The sequence below is a fragment of the Gopherus flavomarginatus genome, chromosome 5 (genome assembly GCF_025201925.1).
Source record: "Gopherus flavomarginatus isolate rGopFla2 chromosome 5, rGopFla2.mat.asm, whole genome shotgun sequence".
NCBI lineage: Eukaryota > Metazoa > Chordata > Testudines > Testudinidae > Gopherus > Gopherus flavomarginatus.
Genome location: NC_066621.1, coordinates 120,204,447 through 120,219,431, shown reverse-complemented (window position 1 = coordinate 120,219,431; position 14,985 = coordinate 120,204,447). Strand labels below are relative to the sequence as shown.

The following is a 14,985-nucleotide window of genomic DNA, read 5'->3' as shown; positions in this document are numbered from 1 at the left end:
GGCTCAATTATGCCATCCTCAAGCCACATTTTAAATGCCAGTATTCTTTCCCACCTCTTCCCTAAATCTGCAGTTCTCCTCCTTCTCCAGTCTAGCATTACTATAGTGAGGGGATGCTGCTGGGACCAAGTGCTGCCCTGCTGGAAAGCAAGCTCAGAGCTTCCTTGCAGCAAGTGGGGTACCAGAGCTGTGCCAGAACGTTGAAGACCCATAGGGAGAATGTCGGAGCATGGAGGGAGTATGATCATGCAAATACACACTCACTCATGCAACAGACATAGGCACATGAATGCTGCACCTTGTCTAAGGGTGTAGCAATGCTATAGTCACCAGTACCATGCTCCCTGGCCTTCTGATCTGAACTAAAAACAACGCTCCTGTAACCTCAAAGCATAGGCCATATTTTCTGTTCTCCTTTAAAGTTTCTAAACATGCCAGTGTGAGTACAGGCTTCGGATCCTGTTAGGAGAACATGTTCCTCCTACAGCAGTTCCACAGTTGGATAAGTTCTCACTTCCTTAAAATCAGCACATATAGCATGTCTCTGAGTTGCAGATGCTCACCAGGAGTGGGAATCCCACTCACTGTATTTCATGGTGGAGGAAGGGGGAGTCCACTTCTGATGTTCTTGCTTCCAATTAAGCATGGAATAGTAGATTAAGGCAGGATTCTTAAAGCCGCAGGATCCAAATCCATAGGAGGCCCCCATGCTTGGGGGAGTATGGCACAATGATCCACTCCTTGTGGTATGTGAGCATTTGTCCACCCATGAGGCCAATAGGCTTCTGATGTGAGCTAACTGTTCCATCCCCAGTTTTATCTACCTGAGAGCAAACACTAATCAGGAAGCTCTGGAAAGACTGGGTGTTCTTCTGTCTCAGTGGAGACTACAAGAAGACAGTACTTAGACTCCATTGCACACGAGCTGGAAGGAGTAGTCATCTAGACCTCTATACCACGTATAGACAGTTTTATTCCATCAAAGATGGAGAGAAAGTGTGGTCTGTTCTTCAAGGCTGCTTCTGTGTGCAGCTATTCTGAAGTTCTTGAGTGGTAGAGGAATATTATACAAACCATATTCTGACTCCTGTGTAAGAGACTAGCTGTGTTCTCCAAACAGTGCTTGAGCCTGAGACCTGGCAGCCATAGGAAGCACCAGTAAATATCCCACCGTGGAAACAGCTCACCCTTGACTTCCTGTTCTCTCCAGTATGGCAAGGTGGGCAAAAAGCACAAGACCAAAAGAACAAGTTTGATATCTCAGTGGCACAGTCTGGTCTGAATCTAGCAGCAATCCCAACTACTCAAACAGGTGAACTACTTCTTTGATTCCCACCTGTCAGCTCAGCAGCGACAACAGGACCGAAAAAAGTCTAACACTTTCTATCGTATCAGCTTTGTGGCTCTGTTAATATTTTTTGTTCTCTCTTGTGTGTATCTAATGCATCCTCTTTTCCTTTATTTAGAGGTCCTTGCTCTCTGGTATGTATTGCCACATCAGGTATCCTTTTCAGGTCCATTCTTGAGACATGTTTAAACCATCACAGCTGTCTTACTGGAAACTTCTATAACAGTGTTATTTCTTGTCCTATTTCTTATCTCTTCATTTTTTTATTTTCTTCAGTTTTAAATTCTGAGTATGTCTCTCAACCATTTAATTTCTGCAGGCAAGGTCTATAAGGAACTGTAGGACTAGAACACAGGGCTGCAGAAACAGAAACAGCTGACAGCCCCAGAGAGCCACTGGGAGACCATATAGCACTAGCTCCTAGGAGCACTGTGGAGATTAGGTGTTGGAGGAAATACTGCCCAACGAGTTGAGTGAGAGAACCCTGCAGCCCTCTGATTGGCCCATGCACACTATTTAACCTGGACGGTGCCTCAGAAAGTTGCCTGGGAAATTACACAGATGTCTGGCCTGCTGTGACTTCAGACTATACTTTGCTTTCTGACCTTCTGTCTCTGACTCTGATCCTTGCCTCTTTATTTCAGCCTGGTACTACCTCTGTTCTCTAGACTCTGACTATGGCCTGACTCTGACACTGACTCTTGCTTACTGATCCCAGTGGAAGTGATTATTCTGCTCCCTGCTTGCCGACTACCACCTAGTGACTGTCCTTGACTTGTGGACACCAGCCCCAGTGTGATTGTTAGGCCAGGTTGCTTATGTCCAGTCCCATATCTTCCATTTGTCAGCTTTCCTTGTACTTGAGCATTCAGACCTGTACAGTAGTATCTTCATGACAATTGTCTCATATGCTGATTTTTGTTTATACTGAAATGTCTTTAGCCTTCCAGATCTTGCAGAGTTTTCCAAAAGCAATAGCAGCTATGCTAATTCTTCTTTTAATGTCATCCTCACAATTCCCATTTCTCAATACTATTCTTCCAAGATACGCACATTTTTCCACTTCTAATTCTTTGTCTCCAGCTTTTATCTTTACCTCCCCCTCTTGCCTTCCATTTTCCATAGTTTTTGCTTTCACACTGATATTCGGTTTGAATTTGCTGCTTTCCTGGTCTACCTTGTCAGTTATTGTCTGTAAATCTTCTTTGGTCAATGCTATGAGGTCAATATTGTCTAGCAATCTAAGGTTATTCACTGTTTCCCCACATAACGTAACTCCTCGTTTCATCTTTCAGTGCTACAGTCATTACTGCTTCCAGTCCCAAGCTGAACAAATACAGATATCAGAGAAGTGCACAGAACACAACTGAATCTCTTACAACAGTTTTATAGACCTCAAACAGGCTTTTGACAGCATTTGACAGAAAGGGTTATTTCAAGTCTTGACACTGTATGGCAAACCCAAGAAACTAATCAAGCGGATACAAGACATTTTCAGCAATTCGAGGAGTGTGGATAGAGCAGACAAGAAGCTCACAGGATGGTTCAGGATGACCGTAGGAGTGAAACAAGAATGCTCACTATTGCCAGATTTGTTCATAGAGGAGAACAGTAGGATGCTAACTAGACTACATTTCAAACCCCTGTCATTTATATGGTATGTGTTACTGTCACCACCCACGTTCTTGTTTCAGAAACTCATTCAGACCCAACTAGATATATAAAGTATCTCTCTATGCATTTATACCATATTCATCCTCGTATATGCAAGCCCTCGTAATAACACTTAGGGCCAGCTTGTACAAAGGTATTCAGATACCTACAGATGCCTAATGGAACTTTCAAAAGGGTCTCAGCAGATTAGGCACCTAACTCCCAGGAGAGACAATTTGAAAATCTAAGTAGGTTCCTATCTGCATCTTTAGACACCAAAATACCTTTTTAAACATCTGGTCCTTAATATTATTATGGCACTTTATATCTTGATATCTGAAAGCAATTTATAAATGGAGAAACTGTGGCAGGTGCAAGTTAAGTGACTTGCCTAGGGTCACAGTGCTGTTCCTTGGCAGAGCTGAGATTAGAACCAATGTTTCCAGATGAGAAAGTTACTCGCCCTGTGCAGTAACTGAGGTTCTTCAAGATGTGTGTCCTTGTGGGTGCTCCCCTGTAGGTGCAGCAGAGCCCCATGCACCTGGAATTGGAGATCTTCATCACCCATGGCTGTTGGACCACACACATGCACCTCCCCGGCTCATGCTGTGAATGGGATGTATGTATAGCGCTGTGTTGTTCACTGCCCCCCAGTTCCTTCTCTCTGAAGCAGAGGGGAGGAGGGCAATGGAGCACCTATAGGGACACACTTCTTGAAGATGGAGTGTGACTGATGAATATGACTTGCATCCAAATAAGTCTAGGCATTTCCAATCTCTGTATGGATGGCTAGAACAGGATTGGTACTGACAGCCTTTCTCTTGCAGTGCATTGGCCACCAGAGAATTTGGGGGACAGTGTGAGAATAGAAATTCTGCATCTTTTGCCAAAACATATTTTTTGTCAGCATGTTTTCAAGCTGGAGGATGGATGCCGGGGTCTGCCAGAGCACTCATTGATCAGTAGTATGATCTTGGAGGAAGAGGATGTCTGGAGGATATCAAGCAGCTTATGCTGCTGGTCCTTGACTTCCTTCAAAGGAATCTGCAAGGAGTATGCAATCCTACAGAATAAATCTTGAAAATGTCCAGAGTCATTGGCAGATTTAGTGAGTGGAAGCATGATAACCTCATCATGGAGGAGGAGGAAAAAATGTATTGTTGCTGAAGCTTTCTCCTCATGTTGTTCCACCCCAGTCAGTATCGGTGGGGGTTCAGTCTCCAGAGGGCAAGAAACTAATATAGGTCTCTGGCTTTGCTCCCTGGGCAGTTTCGAGGGACAAGGGGAGTGAGACTCGGTAGATGACTTGGCAGACTGTGAGGACCTCACAGGGGAAGAGCTGGGCCTGGGTCTGATGCAGGTCACAGTGATTTCTCTGTGAGAAGTTTTAAGCGAATGCCCCAGTCTTTTCTGGCTCTGGCTGTGAGGCCACGGCAGTGGAACAGTTTTGTGGGACATGTCCCTCTCCCATACAGCGAATATACTGTGGGTGGCCATCCGTTACCGGGAAGGTGGCCCAGCAAGAGATGCACCTCTTAAACCTGGGGGATCCAGACATAACGTGAGGAAAAAAAGCTTCCCGGTTAGGAAGAGTGAAAAGCAGGGAAAATGAAACCTAAGCTATGCAATAACTGTAATGGTAAAGTAAAAACAAAAAACTGGGGTTTATTTGGTTTTTTAGAATAGAAGAAACGGAGAAGAATAACATATTAACTACACTACAACTAACAGGTAAAGTGCTAACTACTGAAGGAACAGGAGAAGTCAGATTCTGTCCCAGATGAAAGGTGGTAGAGAAGGAACTGCGGGCGGTCGGACCGCACAGCACGATACGTACGTCCCACTCGCAGCGTGCGAGGGTGGAGGTGCGCATGTGTGCTCTGACAGGCACTGCTGATGAACATCTCTGCTCCCAAGTGACGGGGCGCTGCCACACCTATAGGGACATCACCATAGGCAGCACCCATATGGACATCACTCAAAGAAGAATCTAAAGCTTTGTACAGGACTGTTAAAAAATGAAAAACTGCTTTTCAATCAAAACTAAAACTTTCTGCAGAAATTTCTCAGTTTGGTTAAATTTTTTGTTGGAAAAATTAAAATAAAAAAGAAAGAACTTCAGTAAAAATATTGGTTATTCAGTAAAAAATAAATCAGTTCTGATCTTTTTCCAAAGGCAATTTGGGTGCTGTACTGTAGGGAGCGACAGAGAGGCAGGTGGTGCGAGAAGAGTAAACGGAGCAAGGAGGAGAGCACAGACAGATCAAGTTGTTGAGGATGAATTTGTGTATGGGGGGGTGTTAAAAAGCAATTTTGAACTGGCCCCTGAAATTAATCCTTACAGGAGGAAGGGAATGATGTATATGCTGGAGTATGGGAGAGCTCAGACTTGTGGAGACCAAAGAGAACAGAGAATCTATCTTTGATTTCCTGCTCTCTCACTCAGCTGCACCAGCAGAGCAGATGGCTTACCAAGCAGGGAAGCTCACTTATCCCCAAAAGAGGAGAGAAGAGGCATTTCACACCAGTCAATAGTGCCTCCTCTGGTCAGTTAAAATGCATGGTGGATGTAATCCACACACGCACAGTGTGACCCTTTCTGACCATGGCGCTGGAACATTTTTAATAGGGGGGTGCTGAGAGCCAGCCCCCTTACCCCTGTCCACCTCCCTCCTCCTAGCTGAGGCCAGGAGCAAAGCCCCGGGCGTGGGGTGTCAGCAGACTCTGGGAACAGGGCAGCAGCCGGGACCCCTGGCGTGGGGCCAGCCGAGACCCCAGGAACAGGGCGGCAGAAGAGCTGGGTGCAGGGCCCGGAGCTTGGGGGTACTGCAGCACCCCTCGCACCCTTAATTCCTGCACCTATGCTTTCTGATGTCTGTCTTTCACTCTCTCAAGATGGCAGGAATGAGGCAGAGATGTCAAGGGTAAAGCAAGGAAATGCTGGGCAGCTGCAAGTGGAGAAGGAAATTCCCCTCTTGAAAAAAGGTGTAGGGACTTTCAGAAACAGCTACCATCATCCAAAGACAAGCCCTTGAAGCACTGCATAGTCATCTTCCACATTACTGATGGTACAGGCCCTGCCTGTGGGGAAGCAGTAAGTCCCAGTGTGCAGGGACCTGGAGCAGGAGTCAGGAGACCTGTATTCTATTGCTTGCTCCATCACTGATCTCTTGTGTGACCTTGCCAAGTCATATCACCACTAATCCCCATCTTACAGATGGTGAAACTGAGACAAGTGATGCTCATTGTCTTTTGTAATACACACTTTGGTTGGTATTTTTCAAAGAAGCCTAATACTCTTAGGCTTCTTTGAAAATCCTAGGCTTTGAGCCCTACAGATGAAGAGCCCTATGGATGAGCTAAGTAATTATTATTCATTAGGCTTTAAATGCAGGTGCTCCTGGATAAAGGGTTGCCATGTGTCCCACTCAGCGCCCTCAGACTTTGGATGCAAAAGAAGTACTGCCATCTGCTCCGTTATGGAGCACCAGGACAGAGAAGGGAATTTCACAGATGCTCCGCAAACATTCTCCAAAATCATCAGAGATACTTATGTCAGGCTGGCTCAGACATTTTCAGTTGGCATTTCCTGAAAGGATACTTTCACCTGGATGTTCCCATTCCAGGAAAAGCCAATTTGCTAGAGCTTGGGAAGTGGGGAGGGTAAAGAGAAGCAGCCCAGCAGGAAGGATAATAAAGAGGAACAAGATCAGACAGATACACAGATGGGTAGTGTAACTGGGAGCCAGAAATTTCTGAGTTCTACTGCTGGCCCCACCTCTGAGTCACTTATGTGGCTTCAGACACATCATCTTCTTTTCTATATCTCACCAAAAAAATCTTAGAATGGAATTATTTTAGCATGTGATGCTTCTCCCCCCACATGCTTCATCGCCTTAGATGCCAGTAACAAAGCTCACCTCAGCCCCTCTGTTCTCCCTCCACGGATAACAACTCTTAACAACTATGTCCGGCCCCTTCTTTCCACCACAACCACCACCACCTTCTCCTTCACGGCCACCTCTTCTGGAAATCCTTTCAGTTCTCCTTATTAATTATCCCCACACCTTCTTTTGCCCAAACAGTTGGCAGATTTCAGCCTTATCATGTTCTACAGGTCAATTTATTATTAATATTAACTATTCCTATAGCCATAGTATCCAGAGGTCCCAATCAGGATTGAAGCCTCATTGTGCTGGGTGCTGTACAAACACACAAGAAGACACAATGCATATAGTCATAAGGTGCATCAGTAGAACCATCAAGAGTGGCTGAGAACTGGAATAGCAAACCGTGCTGCAGGTCAAGATTGAGATGCATCGGCAGAGTTTTATGTAGGTCCCAGGACTCAGAATAACAGGAAGAGCTGCATCTCAAAGCTTAGAAGCATCAGGGCTATGTGCCTGTTCTGACAGCAATAACAAGGGATGTGACAAATTAAGAAAAAGACATGTCTCTAGGGTGAGGAATCATGCACAGCTTGTGCCCATGCTATGCCTGCCTCTGTCCAGTACAGTTATCCCCTCACTTTCTTTTTTCAACATTAAACTCACTTACATTTAAAATCAATTACAAAAATAAACAGACCAATCCAGATGCAACAGAGCAGAGAGAGCAGCGGTGTCAGACCAATATTTATGTGCAATTAATGCTGTTCATGTCCTAAGCACCTCCGCAGAGCATAGATGAAATTTTACCAGCTAAGGAATCCTGTCTCATCTCCCCATATGGATTCTTGGGGTGCTGTTAAACTGCTGCTCTGGGACTTGGGCTCCCACATGCTTTCCAGCTGTCTAGCTTTCTGTGGATAGTATCTCATGATCCTAGCAACATTCTCCCTTTGTCCTCTTCATCCTCAGGCTGACTTCTTCTGTCCCTAGGCCTTCTGCTTCTGTCCCTCTCCCCACCCCCAAACTTTTCTTTACACCTATGTCCTCAGGCCTTCTCTTTCTATCTGTCTTTTATTTTTCTTCCTCCTCAGCCCATACTCTGCCCAGAAAAGTCCAACTCAAACAGAAGCCATGCCTTCATTAACACAAATGGCCCTGTGCCTGCAAAAAGACCTGACTTCCATGCAGCATCATGGCTATGAGCCCAAAAACTAAGCACATGCACAGTCTCTCAAAACTCTGGCTCTTAGTGGCTATATAACAGAGAGAGAGGTGTGCTGAGTTCCTTTGAGTCCTTCTCAGCCATATTCCACAGATACATCCCATCACAGCCAGAAGAGGTATGACTTGTGCAACCTGAAAGTATTTTTGTCTCTGCAAAATATTTATCCCTTACCAGACAACATCCTACCCATATCCAAATGTGACTGTTTCTATAAATGTGTTAGAGCTAATCAAAATTTTCCAAAATTCAGCTTTTTGATAGAATTTTGATAGAAACAAAGTTGAAAAGTTCATGAAATTGTGTTTTCCATTGTCAACCAGCTATCCTGTCTTAGGGTTTTCTACTCCATCTGTTTCTGTAGTATATATGCACCCGTTACCCTCCAAGTAAATTAGATCTGCATGAAGGATCCCTAATGGAATCCATGGAGTCTCCCCCTCTTCTCCCTTCCCTGGTTACAGGAGGTTAGAATACGAACATTTAAAATCCAACCTTTCCTTTGTGGCACCATGGCTAAAATTCTCACCCAGGCTCTCTTCATCTCCCATTTTGATTATCGCAATCTCTTCCTCCAGCTTCCCTGATGTCCACCTCATGCCCTTCCAATCTGTTCAAAATATGGCTGTTTTCATCACCTTCCTTGCCCTTCCTTCCTCTAATCATATCACCATCCTCTTTGAATGCCACCAATGGTTTCCCTTTTTTCACCGTATAAAGTTCAAGCTTCTTGTTCTCAACTTCAGGGCCCTTCACAGTTCTTCCTCTCCCTACTTGTCTATTTATCACCTCTTATTACATCACCCGCACTGCACCCTGCATTCTGCAGTAAGCCCTGCTTTGTCCAGTTCTCAAACATCTGCCTCTGCACATTCTTCCACAAAACTCCTTATGTCTGGAACATCCCCCTTGAACTGACCTGTTACATCACTATCTTCTCCCTCTGATAACACCACTCGAAGACTCACTCATATCTGTTAAGGTTGAAAATCCAGAAAACTTGATTTTATGCAAATAATTCAGTACCTCAATTTACATATTTGATGCATATGCACACTTCGTTTGCATATTTGCTTTTATTTTCAATTTAAGAAGTAGTTTTTCTTTTGCACTCCTGCTCCCTCATTCCAGTATCAGTTGCTCCACTGCAGTGATAGGTAGGCTACAGAAGTCAATAACAATAGTTTAGTAGACATTTGGGTGTCTTTAAGTTCTAGTGAAACTGAATAGAAAAATAAAAACGTAAGTTCAGGACTTAGGTTTATGATTTAAAAGATATTGCTGACAACCTGATGGGACTCCTCCAGTCAGAGCCGCAGCAGCCATTAGAGGAGGGGGTGTGAGGAGCATAGACACTATGGTGAGTATGGGGAATGCTCTGTCTCAACCAAATCAAGGAAAAGGCCATTTTAACTCCACTAATAATGGACATCCCAGCCTGGCTTCCTCAGCAGAGACTCTCTGTTTTCAACCCACCTCGGGGCTGGGGTCACAGAAGCCATATTCATGTCCAGCCGTGCTATTATTGCCCAAATTGCTGGCACTTTCTCCATCTCACCACCAGTCACCGCTCCATGTGAAAGCCCTTCCCAGCCACGGGTAGGGAGAGTGAGGCACTCTACCCCCACACAGCGTATGGTCTCCATGATCTGCTATCTGACCGGAAGTGGGGATGAGACGCTCTAACCACAAATACAGTATATGGCAGAAGCAACCTAGCTGAGGCCCTAGAGATTAAGAGAATGTGCAGAATGCCTCACCCCCACTTCCCATTTAAGTTGTCTTGTTTCCTTAGGAGATTCAGCCTCTCAATAGGGTGCCCGTGGGAGGGCACAGGGAGAGTGGGAGGCAGACCTCAGCTACAACACCTAGAAGGGTGTAGCGCAGGGGTCGGCAACCTTTCAGAAGCGGTGTGCCGAGTCTTCATTTATTTACTCTAATTTAAGGTTTCACATGCCAGTAATACATTTTAACATTTTTAGAAGGTCTCTTTCTATAAATCTATAATATAGAACTAAACTATTGTTGTATATAAAGTAAATAAGGTTTTTAAAATATTTAAGAAGCTTCATTTAAAATTAAATTAAAATGCAGAGCCCCCCCCTGGACCCTGGCAGTGTGAGTGCCACTGAAAATCTGCTTGCGTACTGCCTTCGGCACCCGTGCCACAGGTTGCCTACCCCTGGATTAGCATGAAGCTTGGCTGGGCTGAGGGGTGCTGGGGCTGGGTGGTGTTTATTATTCACTAACTAGCGCAGTATAGCCCCCTGCATCTCTGGGAATATCTTGCTCCTCAGAGAGGTACTGCATTGCAGGTGCTTATCCAGACAAAGGGGCACTCTGCCCCAGCCACAGCGTTCTCTGAATGGGGAAACATTTGCTTTTTTGTAGCCTGTTGCTCCTCCCTTTCAGCAGTGCAGGGGAGGGAGATAGAGCAAGAAGAGTTCTTTCTTCTCTGCAGCCCCTCACAGTGATTCTGCTGGCCCTTCAGTCAGTGCTCTCTCCCTTGGCAAGGGAAAGAAGAGAAAACAGCTTGTGAAGGGCTCCACATCAAAACCTGCCTTGTGCTTGACTTTGATCCACTTTTCCAGTCCATGGAAGTATTGCCTGGTATATTGCAAGAGAACAATCCACTCCTCAAACAAAGAGCACCCTTCCAACTCCTGTGGGGAGGTGAAGTGGACTGCCTGCTGCGGCCTGACCAGCATGTTCCTGTTCCTTAACTCTCAAACTCCACCGCATCGGCACTTTGGTGGTACCCAATGTTATTTAGTTATTTAGGTTCAGAGAATCACATAGGCGCCGACTCCATGGGTGCTGAGCACCCACTGGGAAAAAATGTTGGGTGCTGAGCACCCCCTGGGAGCTCCCCCATCAGCTCCTCCCCCATGCCAGTGCCTGCCACTCGCCGTGGATCAGTTGTTTTGCAGCGTGCAGGAGGTGCTGGCAGGGAGGAGCGAGGGGGGGCACACTCGGGAGAGGGGGCAGAACGGGGTGTGAAGAGGGGGCGGGGATGGAGCAGGGGCAGGAAGAGGCAGAGTGGGGTGGCTTGGGGGAAGGGGTGGAGTGGAGGTGGGGCCTGGGGTACAGCCGGGGGGTCAAGCACTCCCCAGCACATTAGAAAGTCGGTGCCTCTGGAAGGAAAGCTTAGGAACTAGATTTTGCTTTATGCAGAGCTCAGAAAACCTGAACATCAGATAGCCTGTCTGTGTTAGACTGTGCGTTTCTAGGATGCACTCAGCTTGCTGTGTCATCTGGTCTGGAGTCCTGCAATTATTTCAGACTGCTCTTTATCCATTAACTGCAATTTACTGTCAGACCCATCTACCAGCAATGGATCTGAAGAAAAGTAGAACGTTCAGAACTGTATAGAGACAAGGTGGGTGAGGTAATATCTTTTACTGGACCAGCTTCTGTTGGTGAGAGAGACAAGCTTTCGAGCTACACAGAGCTCTTCTTCAGGTCTGGAAAAGGTACCCCAAGTTTCACAGCTAAATACAAGGTGAAACAGATTTCTTAGCATAGTTACAAACACCAGAGTTACCGGTCTACTGCACACATGGGCATAGTTGGGTAAGTAGGCAGAGCATTGCCCCTCAAACAGAGGCAAGGAGTGGGGGGTCATGCAGGGTCATGTGCCAGTGCCCCTCCTCTGATTTCTGTGAGCCCAGAGCTGCCCAAGGCTTGCTCTGCTCAGCCTGCCAGGGGGGCAGGGTAGGGGTGCTCTGTAATTTCCACGCTGCACCTCCCTCCTGCCTTCCCCCCCTTCACATTTCCAGCTTGCTCAGCCCCTCTCCCTGCAAGCTGCATCTGGGAGGAGCAGAGGGTGAGGGACCGAGCCACTTCTTCTGCTGAGGGAGGGAGGGTGGCTGATCCAGCTCCTTGCCTCTGCAGCTGGACATCACCTCTTGGGTCCTAGTGCCAGTTTTCTTCCCCTTCTACGTGTGCTGAGCGCCCCACATGGCCACCATCCTATTTCCTGTACAATGACAAGTGTTAATAGTTGGCCAGGGCAAGGGGTGCAGGTTGGGGCAGGGGAAATGGGGAAAGGGTGGTGGGTTAGGGTTAGAATTTTTCTGCTGCATAGTAAAGTTTCAGAGCTATATTAACACCTCTCCACTTCACATTGAACGGTCCCTTAGAATATGTGCTAACTATGCTAAACTATATATTCCACATGCACCCGACGAAGTGGGTATTCACTCACAAAAGCTCATGCTCCAATACATCTGTTAGTCTACACAGTGCCACAGGACTCTTTGTTGCTTTTTACAGATCCAGACTAACACAGCTACCCCTCTGATACTATTCCATCTTGTATTTAGCTGTGACGCTTGGAATATCTTCCCAGACCTGAAGAGCTCTGCGTAGCTCGAAAGCTTGTCTCTCTCACCAACAGAAGTTGGTCCAGTAAAAGATATTACCTCACCTACGTTGTCTCTCTAATACCCTAGGACCAACATGGCTACAACAACATTGCTTACAACTTTCAGAACTGCCAGTTGTGTGTGTATGTCCTAGTAAGACCAATGATGACACATGGCTGGCTGGGAATGTGAGAGGTGTTAATTGGTAAAGCTGCTTATTTTATAGAGGACTCCCTTTTCTCATGTGTTCCCAAATAAATGTTTCCCTCTAATGCCCTACTGTAGAAATTCTTATTGTTCACATTCTGACTGATTCCTGTTCTCCTTAGAACATAGCAGACATTGAAATGCCCTTAGAGTTAGGGTGACATCTTCAGGAGTGCTAGAGGCATTACTGTGTTCACAACTAGACCAAGTTGCCACTAAACAGACTACAAGTCAAAACCAACCCAACCTGTAGGTCCAGGCTGCTCATACATATCTGCTATTGCTGCCCAGTAGTAGGCTGGCCATCCCATTTTGTCCAGGACAGTCCCTTTTTTAAGCGTTGCCCCAGCTGTCCTGATTTTTTTGGCAAAAGTGGATATTTGTCCTGTTCACTCTTGCCAACCCAAAATGTGGGATGTGCACACCTAAAGGAACATGCAGGGGGTGAGGGAGGTGAGCAGCAACACCAGCCCTGCGGGGGGGGGAGGGGCAGGCAGGGCTCAGGCGAGGAGCGATACCAGCCCCATGTGTGGAGCAGAACGAGAACCCTGCACAGGGGAGAAGCAGGGCTTGGGCCAGCAGTTCGGGTCAGCCCCCTGTGCAGTGGGAGAGAGGGGCAGGGCTTGGGCCAGTGCCATGTGTGGAGGGGGATAAGGGGGGGAAGGGAATGGGCCAGCCCTGCTCAGGGAGGCAGGACTTGGTTCAATGGCTCGGGCTAGCCCCGCACGGTGTCCCGTTTTCCCTTTGGAAAATATGGTCACCCTATCTAGTAGAATGGGAGTTACAAACATTTCTAAACTGATTGTCTGTTTTCTCTTTCTTTTCCAACTCCCTTAGGTTGCTCCTCTTCTTGACGAGACAGGTGCTGTCTTCATGCGTGTGTATTGGCAGTAGATTGTGTACATTACCAGAACACAACCAACTATATACATACTAATAAAGTTGCTGGGGATTTTCTTGTCATTACTTTCTCTGCCCTCTCTGCCTGAATGAAAGTTCAAAAATGAACTCTTCTGCTGTTATTACTGTTACCTTTACAGGACCCACAAGTAAGTTACAATCCTGATGTTCAGAGGTGTTAAGCAATGGTAACTCCCATTGACTTCAGATGACGGTATGGTGCTCAGTACTTATGAAAATCGGGCCCTAGGCTCTTTCTAGTAAAGACAAAGATGTGGTGCCTGCCACAGACAGGTTACATTCTCATGCAGCAGGGGCACTTTTATTTTCTGTATAAGATTCAATCCAGATCAGATCCCTGTTTCCAACAACCAATGCACATCTCCTTCAACTGATTGAGAAGATTAAGGCAGACAGCAGTTCCAACACCTTGAGGAGGCATCATTCAAGTCAAGAGCCCAACACACTTAAAACAACATAAAACTTCTTGAGAATAGCCTGTCTGACACTGTGTGTGGCCCTTTTGTGAAATGGCAGAGTTGTTAGGCAATTACAGAAGAGCATGTGACCTAACATGGCCAGTTCCATGATTTCTTCAAGAAAATCCACCACTGCCTCTCCTTTGAGCCCTCTGCTGATACTAGTAATGTCCAAAGACAGAGGGCTCAATGGCACCTCTGGCTGAAAACAAAACCAGACATACTACAACAAGCATACAAGAAACCCATCCACAACACTTTGCATTGCACAGTAGCACAGGGACTCTATTTACCAGCAATCCTTACTATGAACATTCTAAGAAGTTGTCTAGGGCAGTTGGTTCAAAATCTATGTCTTTTAGCAGACAGCCTTCAACAAAGTGATATGCACACTGATACACAGGGTCAAGAAACCATCAGCAGGAAGGCCTTTTACAATGATTTCCATTAAAAAGTCAATATAAACCAACACAGGAATTGCTGGAATAACTGCAGCAATTCCTATTCCAAGCATAGAGAAATAACTGTACATGTTCAGATCCCTCTATGTAGAAGACTGTTGGCAAGTGCTGACTTTTTAATGATCACCAGTAGAGTGACATAAGCACCAGTCATCCCATTTGACCTGTAACACTGTATTTCTTTATTGCTTATTACTGTCACTTTACTCTTTTTTTGTTACTACTCCTTGTCCTACTCCTCTGTAAAGTCTAGTCACTTAACAAGGACACTGAATTTTCTGATGATTGTGATTTTCTTTTTTCACCACAGAAAATGCTAGTTAGCAATGGAAGGTCATTTGCCTTATTTTTCTGGATATTATCCCAATGTCCACATGTGTTTACCACTGCTCTCAAGTGGCTGACAACCTACAGAAAATAACTGCCTTACTGACATAGATAGCTATTGGAAATCTTTC

General features: G+C 45.9%; 1 protein-coding gene across 25 annotated transcripts in view; it reads right to left on the bottom strand.

Annotated features, from left to right (window-relative positions):
- NRXN3 (neurexin 3) overlaps nt 1–14,985 on the bottom strand; it is a 1,481,114-nt gene that overhangs the window by 1,050,453 nt on the left and 415,676 nt on the right. The window lies entirely within an intron of this gene.